Source organism: Sminthopsis crassicaudata, chromosome 3 (genome assembly GCF_048593235.1).
Source record: "Sminthopsis crassicaudata isolate SCR6 chromosome 3, ASM4859323v1, whole genome shotgun sequence".
NCBI classification, from domain to species: domain Eukaryota; kingdom Metazoa; phylum Chordata; class Mammalia; order Dasyuromorphia; family Dasyuridae; genus Sminthopsis; species Sminthopsis crassicaudata.
Window position 1 is genome coordinate 238,860,325 of NC_133619.1, and position 14,949 is coordinate 238,875,273.

At 34.5% G+C, this 14,949-nt stretch overlaps 1 long non-coding RNA gene across 1 annotated transcript in view; it reads right to left on the reverse strand.

Annotated features, from left to right (window-relative positions):
* LOC141561119 (uncharacterized) overlaps nt 1-13,141 on the reverse strand; it is a 32,781-nt gene extending 19,640 nt beyond the window's left edge. The window contains exons 1-2 of the long non-coding RNA XR_012487971.1: nt 12,641-13,141; nt 5,761-5,855 (exon numbers count right to left, since the gene is read on the reverse strand). This is a non-coding gene — a long non-coding RNA (uncharacterized LOC141561119). The remainder of the gene's footprint in view (nt 1-5,760; nt 5,856-12,640) is intronic.
* Between the last annotated feature and the right edge of the window lie 1,808 nt (nt 13,142-14,949).

A 14,949-nucleotide genomic window follows, 5' to 3' on the forward strand; every position in this document is an offset into this window, starting at 1 on the left:
CATCAAGCTCTATGCATTTCCCAAGACCTGCTACACATGCCTTTCTGGCTATGGGAACAAATTTTCCCATCTGTTCATTCTGTCATGTGAGATCTTGACATTCTTGTGGTAGACTAATGGGTTTAAATTATATTGGTCACTCTCAACCTGTCTTTGTCTGCCTAGACAGTTTTACTGGATTGTGGCTTATTAGCTTAATAGAGACACAGATGAGAATTGGGTTGCAGGTAGACACCAAAGGTGAATGAATAACATTGAAAAGAGCTCACACCAGAGATCCCAGTCCTCTCTAAACACCCTATAGACATCCCCTAAGTCATATGAGGATTGGTTGAAGAACTGGGGATAATTAGCCAAAGGAAATGTAGAACTAGGCTAAGGGGAAATTTAACTCTTGTTCCAGTACCTAAAGGACTATATCACTTTTAAAAGGAAGCATATTAGTTTGTTTTTGTTTCTTTTTGATTCAAATCCAGAAAATAGAGCAATAGGTAGACCTTGCAAAGATACAAATTCAGGCTTCATTGTCAGGATATTCCTTGGTGGTAGATGATTGCCCTTCCTTTGTGATCTTCACAGAGAATAGTCCCTTCTCAATGCATATTAAACACTGGATTCCTTTCAGCTCTGAATCAGATTAGATAGATAAGTTTGAGTCCTTTGCAATTTTCAAGTTCCACCATTTTGACTTCAGAAATCTGCTATAGGACTGCCTACCTTAATGTAGTTAGAGGACTCTGAGACAGGGCAAGATCAATTTAAGAACAAAGTTTGGAATCACTGAATTCCCACACTTGTATCCAGTTTTCTACACTCACTTGTCCTTTGATTGTAAAGAAGTCACTTAACCCTTTTCTTTCTCAAGTTTCCTCTATGGTCTAACAGAGCTAAGGATGATCATTCTATGTTGGAAAAATTAACGTAAGAATAGACAAATTGCTATTCCAGAAAACAGACCCAGATATACATATTGTATATGCAACAGCCTACAACTAAGGAATCTTCTTTTACTCACCTACTGGTTTCTGAACATCTTTTAACTGTACATGTAAAAATTTGGGGCTCACATGCTGTAACCCCTAGAAGAAGCTGCTGGAGGTCTACAGAATGAACGACTGGGAGCACTGGCATGGGCAACACAACAGCAGGAGTAACTGTTGGGTAATGGCTGATCTTCAGGGGAGTACATGATCTAATAGGGCATCTTTCCATCTCCCTCTCTCCTTTCATGTTGCCCATTCTCTGAGCCATCTTTTTTCTTAAAGCAAGCCTCTAAAGATATACAATTTCCCCTTATTAATGATTTAGCAGTATCCCACAAATCTTGGTATGTTGTGTCATCGTTCATTATCTTGAGTGAAATTATTGCGTCTATAATTTGCTGTTTCACCCAATTATTTCTTAAGATGAGATTATTTAGTTTCCAATTATTTTTTGATCTATCTACTCCTAACTTTTTGTTGAATGTAGTTTTTATTGCATCATGATCTGAAAAGAAAGCCTTCACTATTTCTGCCTTCCTGCATTTAATTTTGAGATCTTTATGTCCTAATATATGGTTAATTTTTGTACAGGTTCCGTGAACTGCTGAGAAGAAAGTATCCTTTCTATCACCATTCAGTTTTCTCCAAAGGTCTATCATACCTAATTTTCCTAATATTCTATTTACCTCTTTAATTTCTTTCTTATTTGTTTTGTAGTTTGATTTATCTAATTCTGAAAGTGCAAGGTTGAGATCTCCCACTATTAGAGTTTTGTGTTCTATTTCTTCTTGCAACTTTTCTAACTTCTTAGATGCTATACTACTTGGTGCATATATGTTTAGTATTGAAATTGCTTCATTGTCAATGCTACCCTTTAGCAAGATATAGTTTCCTTCCTTGTCTCTTTTGGTTAGATCAATTTTTGCTTTTGCTTGATCTGAGATAAAAATGGCTACCCCTGCTTTTTTTGACTTCACTTGAAGCATAATAGATTCTGCTCCAGCCTTTTACCTTTACTCTGCATGTATCTCCCTGCTTTAAATGTGTTTCCTGTAAACAACATAATGTAGGAGTCTGACTTTTGATCCAGTCTGCTATCCATCTCTGCTTAATAGGAGAGTTCATCCCATTCATATTTACAATTAAAATGACTAATTCTGTATTTCCTGCCATCATATTATCCCCAGATTATGCTTTTTCCCTCCCCCCCTGAACACCTTCTCCAGTATTAAACTTATGAGTCCCACTTGCAACACGCAGCCCTCCCTCTTTAGTATCCCTTCCCCCTCCCTTTAAATCCCTTTCCCTTTCTTGTTCCCTTTCCTTATTACTCTTTTCCTTTTCCCTTTTCCTCTCCCCCTTTTTAATGAGGTGAGAATTTTCTATAAAACCAATGTCAATTATTTTCTCTTTGACCCAATTCTGATGAGAATAAGGTCCACACAATGTTCCTCCCCCTCTCTAACTTCACTCAGAGATGATAGGTTTTCGTTGTCTCTTTGTGGGATATAGTTTCCCTCTTTTTATCTTCCCTTTTTCCTTTTTCTGACACTCTCTCCTTTCCATTTCTACTGCCTTTTTTGTGTTATATCAGTAAAATCAAATTATACATGTAGTCTTAGTGTATATCCAGAACAGAAATATAGTTCTCAAGAGTTCCTTTTACCTTTTTATGCTTCTCTTGAGTCCTAAGATTGGAGATCAATTTTTTTGTGTGTTTAGATCTGGCTTTTTCCTTAAAAATATATAGAATTCATCTGTTCCATTAAATGTCCATCTTCTTCCATGGAAGAAAATGCTCAACTTAGCTGGGTAGTTTATTCTTGGCTCTATTCCAAGTTCTTTTGCTTTTTGGAATATCAGATTCTAGGCCTTTTGCTCCTTTAATGTAGAGGCAGCCAGATCTTGAGTGACCCTTATTGTGGCACCTCGGTGTTTGAATTGTTTTGTTCTAGCTTCTTGTAATACTTTTTTCCTTAGTCTGATTGTTCTGAAATTTGGCAACAATGTTCCATGGAGTTTTTTTTTTTAGGGTCTTTTTGAGAAAGTGTTCGATGAATTATTTCAATGCCTATTTTACCTTCTGGTTCTATTATCTCTGGGCAGTTCTCTTTGATGCATTGTAAAATAATATGTAAGCTCTTTTTCATCATAATTTTCAGGAAGTCAAATAATCCTCAGATTATCTCTCCTAGATCTATTTTCCAGGTCTTTGTTTTGGCAAGTAGATATTTGACATTTTTCTTTAGATTTTCATTTTTTTGGTCTTGCTTGACTGATTCTTGTTATCTTAATGAATCATTAAATTCTATTTGTTCAATTCTGATTTTTAATGAGTTATTTGATTCATTAGCTTTTTTTACTTCTTTTTGTATGTGTCCAATTCAATATTTAAATGAGTTCTTTTGCTGAATGTTTTTTTTTTCCATTTCACTAAATTTGTTTTTTAGTGAGTTATTATCTTTTTCCAATTCACAAATCCTATTTTCTCGGGAATTATTTATCTTTTCCAAATCACACAATCTACTTTCCTGTGATTTCTTTACCTTTTCCAATTCCCTAATTCTGTTTCCCTGCACTTCCTGTGAATTATTTACCTTTTTGAATTCACATTTCAGGAAGTTGTTTACCTTTCCCAATTCTCATTTTAGGAGGTTGTTACTCTTTTGCATAGCTTCTCTTTTCTTTCCTCATTTTTCTTCTAACTCTCTTTTGAGATTTTTAATACTCTCTTCTAGGATAGTGTTATTTGGGGTAGACACAGACCAAGCCAGAGGAAACTGGTTTACTGATGAGGCACAAAAGTGATCCTTGTTACATGGGCCTTCTTACTGCCCCCATCCTTCAGGAAATGGACTTTTACTCAAAGTACCTTTGGAAACCCTCACTTTAGTATAACCAGACAGAAAACAAACTTTTGATGTCAAACAAGGTTATATTTCTCTGTTTGTTATCATATCTCCCCAATGAAGACTGGTTTACTCCTAATGCAGAGAAAATTCCTCAGGAAGAAGATCCAGACTTGCAAAAGAACATTAAAATCTCTGTTAAAAGAAATCATACTTTGCTTTGGACTACTGACTCTGAACAGAGTGACTAGCCTCCATGTCACAAATAAACCACATCGCAGCTAAAGTGTTCAATATTGATTATTATTTCCACTCTCTCTGGCAAGCTCTATCTTCAGGGGATATAGATAAAAGTGTCATGCTTTCTGAAAGCAAATTATTTTTTCACCACACTTTTACAGCCATTTTATTTCTGCTGTTAATAACTGTATATCCCCAAAATGAAACCTCTCCTCTCAGTCCTCTCTCTCAGGCTATCCCTTTCCCCTGGTGGAACAGGATAACTTTTGGTCAGATTTGGAAAAAGCCAGATTTCAATCTGTTCTTCTCTCTACCCAAAGCCTTAGACTTTTTGAACATTTTTGCCATATGTTTCTTTGACTATGCAATGGAACCTTTTGCTGTTTACAATGCTACTGTCCCTTACCTCTGCTTTTTAGATTTGTTTTCCTCTAGATTTTGGTCAATGACTAGCACTAGACAGCTATATTGTCCAGCTTCAGATGTGATATTATAAACCAAGCAGGAGAGCAAAAAATAGTTAATTCATTAAGTCTATGGATAAAGACAGAGTTTATGACCAAGTAAGAAAAGGAAACAATACAAGATTTAAATATACAATTTGATTACATCAGATTTCAAAAGTTTTACATAAACAAATCCAATACAAACTAGATTAGCAGGAAAGTAGAAAGCTGAGATTTTTGTTTACATTAAGTTTCTATAAAAAAAAAAAGCCTTCATTTCTCAAATATAGAGAAAATTAGATCAGATTGATAAGAATAGCAATCATTTTCCAATTGGTAAATACTCAAAAATATAAACAGTTTACAGAGAAAGAATCCAAAGTTATGCATTATCATGTGAAAACATGTTTTTAAACTCAAAGATTACAAAAGAACACAGTAAAACAAGCCTGATAAATGTTAGCGGGACATGTGGAAATTATGACATAGACATATAGTTGGTGGAGATAGGACTTCATTAGTAATGTCTAAAGCAATATAAAACTGTGCATCCCCTTTAATCCAGCGATATTACTAATACATCTATCTCTTAAAGAGATTTTTGTAAGAAGGAAAAGTACATATTTACACAGGTTTTTTGTGAAAATGCAAACTTTGAAATTGAGATTATGTCATTCATCTGGGAAATAGTGTACAATGTTGTAATATATAATTTTAATGGATTGCTAGAGTGTTATAAAAATGGTGTGTATGCTGATTTCAGAAAAAACTTTGAAAGAATTCTGTGAACAAATTAAAAATTGAGCAGAACGAAACATATATACAGAAACAGCACCATTGCAACTATGAATATCTTAGTAATTTGTGATAATACAGTAACCCAAGACAATTCCAAAGAACTCATGATGAAAAATTCTATGCACATACAGAGACAGAAGTGGTTGAGTTTAAATGCAGATCAAAACATTTCATTTCATATTTTTCCTTTATCTTTTTTTTTGGGGGGGATCCATATTTTTTAACAACATAAAAAGTATATGGAAAAATGTTTTGCATGACCATACATATATGACTAACACCTACTTGTTTAATATCTTAGGGAGAGGAGTCCAGAGAGGGGGAGAAAAATTTCAACTTAAAATAAGAAAAATAACTCATTTTAAAATAGTTTTTTCAGGAAATTGGGAAAAAATTAACATCATTCACAAAACAGGAAGGAAATCATGAATCAAATTCACTCACCATTGCATGTATTTCTGTGATTACTCTGTATTCCTCAGCTCTCTTTTCCAAAGGTCTTTTCCTTACCATTTTTTTCACCATTGATATGATTTTCTCTGGATAACAAAAATAACAGTGTTTGTTTTAAATTGGGACTTTTTCTTACTTTATTACCAAGAGGGTTGGCTTCTATTTCAATTATCCTCCTGATAATAATTGCACGAATAATGAATATTATATTCATTGACATCTATATGAAATAACTGCTTATCAGTCCTTTTTTGATATTTTGCCCATTCATCCCTATCTGTTTTTTTTTTAATTTTTATTTTTTTAACTTGATGTATCTATGTTCATTATGGGTAGTTTCTGAACTAGTATATTTTATTCTGGTTTCATTTTTTTTGGTGATCAAAACATTGCAGATATATTTTTAGATTTTCTTCCTATTGATAAATTATAATTCTTAGAATGTAATCTAAAAAGAAGCCCTCAACTTGTCAGGCATTATAATTATCTCCTAATTTTGAACTGAGAAAATACTAATAGAAACTTTATTTGAACATAATTTTTCTTTATACTTTTTGTATATTATATTCCAGCTGGCTTATTCCCAAGAGAGGGATTACAGAGCCAAAACTGGCACCCACTGTTATTTGTAGAACTTCACCAAAAGATTGCCACATTATTTTTAAAATTTCACAGCTCAGCAATCCCATTATTGGGTATTAATGTACCTTGTAATATAATGATCAAATTTATACACAGTGGTTATTTTAGATTTGGTGATGTGTTCTCTATGTCATTTTCATTGTTGATGTTTTCCTCACTATAATCATATTTTCATTTTCAGTGATACTTTCTATTATTGTGACGACTCATTATGACCTTTTACTTGTGGACTGATATTTTTCATTTCAACACTGTTTTTTACTTCTGATTCTTCTTTGCTTTTCTGAAACAAAATAAGATTTTGAGACAATGGAGAGGAGGAGAGATGGACCGATAAATATAAATAGAAAGACAGAGATAAAAAGAAGACATGTGAGGACAGATTCTTTCCCTTCACTTTTTTGTACAGGTACAATTTTATCTATATTTTAAAATTATCTATTTAACATTTTTATCTATTTCTTAAATTACTCCAATGAATTTACTAGTCATCCTAATTGTATTCCATTTCTGCCTTTTCTCTTTTATACTTTTCAAATATTATCATTTAGGTTGCATATGGAGATCTTTTAGTGGGAGGTGGAACTCTTAAGTGATGTTGTGGTGAATTCAAGAAACAAAAGCTATGGAAAGTTATTTTTTCCATAACTAGTATTACTGAGAAGAGGGGGAAAGGGCATAAGTGCCAGATATGTTACAAAGCAAAAAGTGACATGATTTCAGAACTGTGATGCCATATGTTGAGGGAGAGTGAAGAGGCAAAAAAAGATTTTGGGTACAGAGACCTAGATGACTGAGCAGTAGGAAGTGTCCTCAATAAAAAGAGTAAAGTGTAGTGGAAAGGGAGGTTTTAGAGAAAGATCATTGGAATCCGTGGAGGATCAGAACGCATGTTGACTGAATGATTGATTGTGAAACTCAAGAAACTGACAGTGCTCAATTTCTGTAGATCTGGAAATTTTCTGTGGAGACATAATTGTTTACTCCCAAGGAAGTCATGAGATCAGAAAGAGAAAAGACATGATACAGAATGTTAGAAGACACTAGATCTCCTGGAGAGGAAGATGAATGATGATCCAATGTAGAGAAATCAAAGGTCAACAGCTAGATAGAAATGGCACCAGGAAAGAGAAATATTAAGGTAGGAAGGGGTAGAATCTGTATATGGGATTGCAGTTCAAAAGTGGAAGAGAAGCAAAGCACTACAAAACTGAGAAAAGGCCGATTTGTCAATTAAATGGTTGTTGAGGTTTTCCACTCAAAAAGAGCTCATTATATTCACATGGCAAACTATATTCAAAAACAGTTTTCATTAATGCTCTTGGGTCATAGTGAAAAAAAGGAAAAGAAAAAAGACAGATGAAGGAAATAGGCTGGAGAAACAAGATCTGACTATTGCCTATTATTAAAGGAATCCAAGAATACAAGTCAGTAGGAGAAGGGCTCCTTGTCTTAGACAAACTACAAGAAAATGGAAAAACCTTTAGACACTAAGTAGGTTTAAAACAGCATCATGAACAGTTTAATTAGATGGGCCCTGGAGGCATGGCTAAGAAAGGAAGATTAATTCTTCATGTAAAATATAAAATATTTCCTTTCTATCATAGAGTGGTAAAGGACATTCACAGCCAAACAAAGGGTAGAGAACATAAGTTCTCAAATATATTGAGAAGTGGATCAGTTTTATGGGAATATGAGTCATTTCCCAATTGATAAAATAAGTCTGATAAATGGAGGAATGTGGGGAAATTGTGACAAGAACACAGTCGATGGAGGTATAAGCTGATTCAAATATGCTGGAAATTAATTCACACTTATAAAAAAATAAAATTCTGTATCCCCGTTAATTCAGCAATATTACGACTACGTGATATTCCTTTTATAAAAATATATTTCCAAATATATCTATACCTATTCTGTTTGTGGAAGTGCAGTAGTGGAAACTGAGGTTATGCCAATCAGATGGGAAATTGCAGAACATGTTGTAGTATGTAATTTTTATGGATTGCTAGTGTGGTATAAGAAATGAGCATGCTGATTTCAGGAAAAAACTTGGAAATAATTATGTGAACCAATTTAAAATGAACTGAGCAGAAACAAACATTGTACACAGAAATAGCAACATTGCAAAGTTTTCAACTATGAATGACTTAGCAATTCTCGATAATACAATAAACCAAGACAATTCCAGAGAACCCATGATAAAAAATGCTATGCACATACGGAGAACTGATGGACTTTAAATGCAGGTCAAAGCATGCTATTTTTCATTTTATTTTTTTCCTTTCTCTTTTTTTTTGGGGGGGTCAATATTTTCTTTCACAAATAAAAACAATATGGAAAAAATTTTGCATGACTGCACATCCATGATTAATACTTATTCATTTAATATCCTAGGGAGAGGAACCCAAAAAAAGGGGATAAAAATTACCACTTATATTATAAAAAATACTGATCTTAAAATAGGTTTTATATGAAATGGGGGGAAAGAGACATCATTCACAAAACAGGAAGGAAACCATGAATCAAACCTATTCACCATTGCATATATTTCTGTGATTATTCTGTATTCCTCAGTTTTCTTTTCCAAATGTATTTTTATTATCATTTTCCCCTTTGATTTGATTTTCTCTGGATAACAAAAGCAGCAATGTTTTTTGGGGTCTTTTTTGAAATGGGAATTGTTCTTCCTTGATTATTAAGAGCTTTGGTGTCTATCTCAATTATCTTCCTGATAACAGTTGCAGGAATACTGAATACCACATTACATTTATTGACATTTATATATAAAATAAATAAGTGCTTATCAGTCATTCTCTTATGTTTCCTTCTGATATTTTGTCAGTTTCTGGACTAAAAAATATTTTATGCTGGTTTTATGTTTAAGATCGTAACAAGGCAGATATATTTCTAGATTTTCTTCATAATGATCAATTTTAATTCCTAGTATATGATCTAAATTTTTTTCAGATGCTTTCAACCTGTCAGGCATTATAAGTATCTCCTGATTTTGAATTGAGAAAGGAATACTAGTAGAAACTTTATTGGAACATAATTTCTCTCTTTAGTTGTTTGCATATTATACTTCAACTGGTATATTCCAAGAAAGGGATGACAGAGGTAAAATCAGTCCCCATTGCTATTTATTCTGCCACATTATTCATTTTAAAAATTCCACAGTTCAGAAATTCCACTCATTGCATATGACTGTGCCTGTAAGTCAAGAGTTGTGCCAAATTCCTACCAATGAAATGATGGAATAACCAGTGGGTATTTTTTTTTGTTTGTTCATTTGCTTTTGGTGATATTCTCCATATTATTAATTTCTTTATTATTGAAATTTTTCTCACTAATTATATTTTATCTTCAATGATAAATTCTATTATTGTGATGGTTCTTTTTGACCATTTTCTTATAGACTGATATTTTCCATTTTAACGCTGTTTTCCACTTTTGATTCTTCTTTGCTTTTCTGAAACAAAAGATTTTGAGAGAAGAGAGGTATATGCATATAAAGAGAGACAGAGACAGAAGAGGTGTAAGGACATATTCCTTCCCTTCACTCTTTTGTATAGGTACAAGCTTCAAGGTGGTACAATTTTATCTGTATTTTACAATTATCTTTATTTAACATTTTATCTATATCTTATATTTTCCAATGCATTGACTCATGGTCCTAATTCTAGTACATTACTAATTCTTCTCTTTTATACAATTCAAGTATTATCACTTAGGTTGTTTTTAAAGACCTTTTAGTGGAAGGATGTGGAACAGTTAAATGATGATGTAGTGAATTCAAAAAACAAAAGCTATGCATCAGTTTTTGAATTTCTTGAAAACCCATTTATTTCCATAGTCCATGAAAGAATTGATAAAATCTTGAAAGAAATTAGTGAGATTTTTTGAGAGTAGGGGGAAAGTCATAAATGTCAAATATGTTACAAAGTAAAAAGTGACATGATTTCAAAACGGATATGATGATATATAGGTATGGTGAGGGAGAGTGAGTACAGAGATCTGGATGACTGAGCAGCAAATCATGTCCACAATAGAAGGAACAAAGTGTAGTGGAATGAGAAATTTTGGAGAAAGAACATTGGGATGTATGGAGGACCAGATCTGATTAACAAATCAATATAGTCCTCTATTATCAAAGAACACAAGGCAGTAGGAGAAGGGTTCTTTGTCATAGACAAACTAAAAGAAAAATGGAAAAAACAGGCACTAAATAGGTTTAGAATATCATCATAAACAGTTTAATTAGATGAGCCCTGGAGGCATGGCTAAGTAAGAAAGATTAAATCTTCATTTAAAATAGAAGGAAGTTTCTTTCTGTCATAGATTGGTAAGAGACATCCACAATCAAACAAGGACATCATAAAGAAAGTGATATCTCAATTATGAAAGACATCATATCTTAAATATATAGAGAGATGCATCAGATATATATGAATAGGAGCCATTTCCAAAATCATAAATATTCAGTGGTTATCAACAGACAGTTTCCAGCTGAAGAATCCAGTCATGTGAAAACATGCCATAAAACGACAAAAAATAGGAAAAAAAAGTTAAACAATTCTGATAAATTTTGGAGGAATTTGGGGAAATTTGACAAGAATACATAGTTGGTAAAGATATAACTTGATTCAACTATACTGGAAATTAATTTGAAGCAAAGTGTAAAAAGAGGTAAAACTCTGCATTCCTTTTAATCCAACAATATCTCTATGTTTATCCACTAAATAAATTTTTATAAAAGGAAAAAAAACATCTTTTACAAAAATATCTATACCCATTTTGTTTGTGGAAGTGCAATAGTGGAAAGTGAGATTCTGTCAATCAGTTGGGGAATTGCAGAACATGTTGTTTAATGGATTATGCTAGTGTGCTGTAAGAAATGATGAGCATGCTAACTACAGAAAACCATGGAAGGAATTATTACATGAACTAGGTGACAGTGAAGTGAGTAAAACCAGAACAATGTAAACAGTAATTACAATGTAACCAGTAATTACAACACTGTACAATGTTCACCTGTGAATGACTTAGTAATTCTCAGCAATAATGTTACCCAAGACAATTCCAAAGGATCCATGATGAAAACTGCTATGCACCTACAGATAAAGAAGACTTTAAATGCACATAAAAGTATATTATTTACACTTTCCTTTTTTGTCCATAACTTCTTTCACAAGCTGCACTGTATGGGATTAAGTTATATATGGCTGCGCATATATTACAAATCACACTTCCTCTCTCCTGTCTCTCCTCCCTGGTATAGTGAGAAAATTTGTAATTTGAAATAAAAAAAATCTTAATGTAAAAAACGTTTTAATATATAATTTGGAAAAAATTAACCTTATTCACAAAATGGAATATTATAATCATAACATAATTATATTTATAATTATAAAATACTGAAAATTCTGATACAAAAGAACTTTTTTTCTCCAGTGAATTAATGTATTGGAATACTGTTGTGGAGATTAAAATTATCCTATCTACACTAAGAGAAACTGAGTTAGAACTCTGAGCCAACTGCATTTCATTAAGAGTCCATGGTCCCCTCTAATGAAGTAGACTTCAGATCTTTCTCACAATCTGAAATGCCTACTCCTTTCAGGAATTTATTTTTATAGGCTACATGCCCAGTCACTTCTATTTGGCCATAACAAATAGAAAACAATTACCATGAATAAATATGTCATCAGTCACAAATTGGATGAAGGAGTACCTCCACACAAGAACAACAGGCTTCTACTTAATAAAAAAGTGATACAAAGCCATCACAGTTAGTGACCTAAGGTGACCATCTGCTCCTTATGAACAAGTGACTGGCCCAGAGGTACCCAAATATATTGGGGACTTTCCACCTATTTGTGATTTCTGCCACACTGGGCTTAGTCATGTGAAAAAGCAAAATTAGACTGGAGGGCTTTAGTTAACTTGGTATAGTTAAGCAAATAACATAGATTCTGCAGCTCATAGTTCTAGGGCCTCATTTACAAAATTTTAGGTGTTATTTTATCAAATTGATTGGCATTGGTTACAAAAAGGTCGGGGTCCGAAATGAATAATTTCTCTCACTCTGAACTTTTCCTTAACTAGTTTCCAGGACTCTTTCCAGGAAGTTTATCTTCTTATTTGATTTTTTTCTGGATAAAAAAGTAACAGTGTGTGTTTTAATTGAGGATTTTTCTGACTTGGGTAACCAAGAGTTTTAACTCACCTGTGTGATATTTGCTTTCTTTCTATCCTTGGATAATTGGGCTTTTCAGTATATCAAAGAAACAGCTCCTCTAAACCATGTTTCCAACTGATTCACCTGCAAGGTGTTATTTCTCCATCAACTTATATTAGCAATCCTGGAGACTATCATGAGGACACTGATTTCAGCTGGTAGGCAGGGACAGAGTGTCTTCTTCCTAACGGAAATCTTTCTGGAACTTTGAAAAATTCAAATTGATTCTAGACTGATTCTTGGTGAAAATTCAAAAAAATCTCAGAAGACTATGGTCAATCGACTTTTCAATATACCCAGCTGTGCTTCAGATCAAAGGAAAGAGGGCCTTAAGTTGAGCAAGAGGGACAAATGATGGTACAAAAAATCTAGCAGCCTGGGTGGATCATTTATCATGATTGCTCTTAAATATAGGACAGCACCTCCTCGTACCAATCTTCTACCTGTTCCTTCTTCCCCAACTGCAGCTTGTCATCTCACCCAACATTCTACCATCCAACTGTGCCCTGAACAACACTCTTCTGGCCCCTTGCCAATTCTTAATCAGTCCTGTTCAGTTTCCCTTTCAATGTACTGATCCAAAAAGAAAAAGAAGGGGTAGCAAGGTACAAGAGTTGTACTGTTTGCCATCCTATGTGAGTCTTCTCAGTGATTTATTCCATGAGTATGGTGGGCCACATTCAGTGAAAGACTTCCAAAGAAATGTGAAATTATCAAGTTGCTTTGTTGTCTTCAATTTTAATTTCAAATAAATAGACCCTTTGGCACTGAATGTCTGTAATCCCTATGGGATTTGTTGTTCTCTTCAGTAGGAGGTTCAAGTGAATGAGAGGATGGGTCATTTCCAGCCATGCTAATTCTGCTCAAGTGCCTGCATTTACATGAAAGAGAATGAGCCAGAGAAAGGGCTTTTTTCATTCTTTTTATCATTTGTGTGCAAGAGATTACTGCCTCCTACTAGAGGTTACTGAAGCCCTTGGTCTTCTCCAGTGGAATTAGGTCTTGTGGGGACCATTGCATTGTATTTTTCCTCTCCTACAGCTGTCTCCTCTCCGTTGGATTCTCAGGACTTCCACTTCTGAGAAAGACCAGTTTCAGACCTGTGCATAAGTGTTCTGGAGATTGGGTCAATTCTCAGGAAGTCCCACTTTTCTGCTTGTCCCCCACATCCTGCAAGCCCTAAACACTTGGTATGGGCGGGGTCCTTACAGCTTGCAGGAGAGGAAGGGCTCAACAGAGTTGATGAACAATATAAAAAGAAATGGCTAGGAAAGAGAGCAGCAGATATGTGCCTCAATGCAAATGGCTCCTAAGAGTGCAGCACATCAAAACTCTCCTCCCAGAAACAATTCTTTTGCTATCTCCAATCCACTCCAAGCCTCTACACTCCACTGGCCGTTCATGAAATAAAGCAAATGACACAGGTTTCCTCAGGGACAGGCCTTTTAGCAATCTCTTCATTCTGTTCCCAAGCATTCACGAACCACCACCATGATACTCCATGAGGTGAGCAGGAAGCCCTAGAGCAGCTAGACTATGGCTCCTGATGGCTTTAGTCTCTGGAGAGCTAGGGCACAGTGGACAGGTCTACACACTTTGGGCCACTGGACTTTTACCTTCTCAAATTATTTATATTTTCCTTTTTTTGTCCATAATTTCATCAGTCACACCCAAGAGCAACGAACAATAGAAAAGGGAGCTTTTCCTCTAGCCAGGCTTGAAATCACCATTTCTCTATTTTGGCTTGTGGATTCTACACTTAGTGATCAGGTTACCTTCTGTAGGTCTAAGCTCTAATGTGCTAAATCACCAGAGTCCTGTTTTGCTGATACCAGGGCTTGACTGGGGCCTGAGAAGGGCTGCCATGGCTTTCCCTGGGACTGCATGCAGGACTCCCACCCTAATGTCACAAACCCTTTCTACAGAGCTTCTAAGTTGCTTTCAGCTGAAAAATGCTTTCTTTACTCACTGTTTTGGGGTTCTATGATGTAATCTATCTACCTAATGTTCTATCAAACTTGGTTAGAGACATTATATAAAGGATTTTGGAACAATTTGGGAGACAGGTTGAGTGAATTCTTACCTTTTCTCTGCCACGTAGGCTGTATCCACCAAAAGATGAACATTGTAATACTGTGAAAGAAAACTCTTCTCTAATTCAGAATTCCTAGGAACAGTTGAAAGGCACTGATTCTTTGGGAATGCCAACAAAAACTCCATTTGTCATCCCCCAAGTTGGGAATACGGCCCTGATGTCTTTCTACCCATTAATCATAATATTCTCCAATATCCTGGTG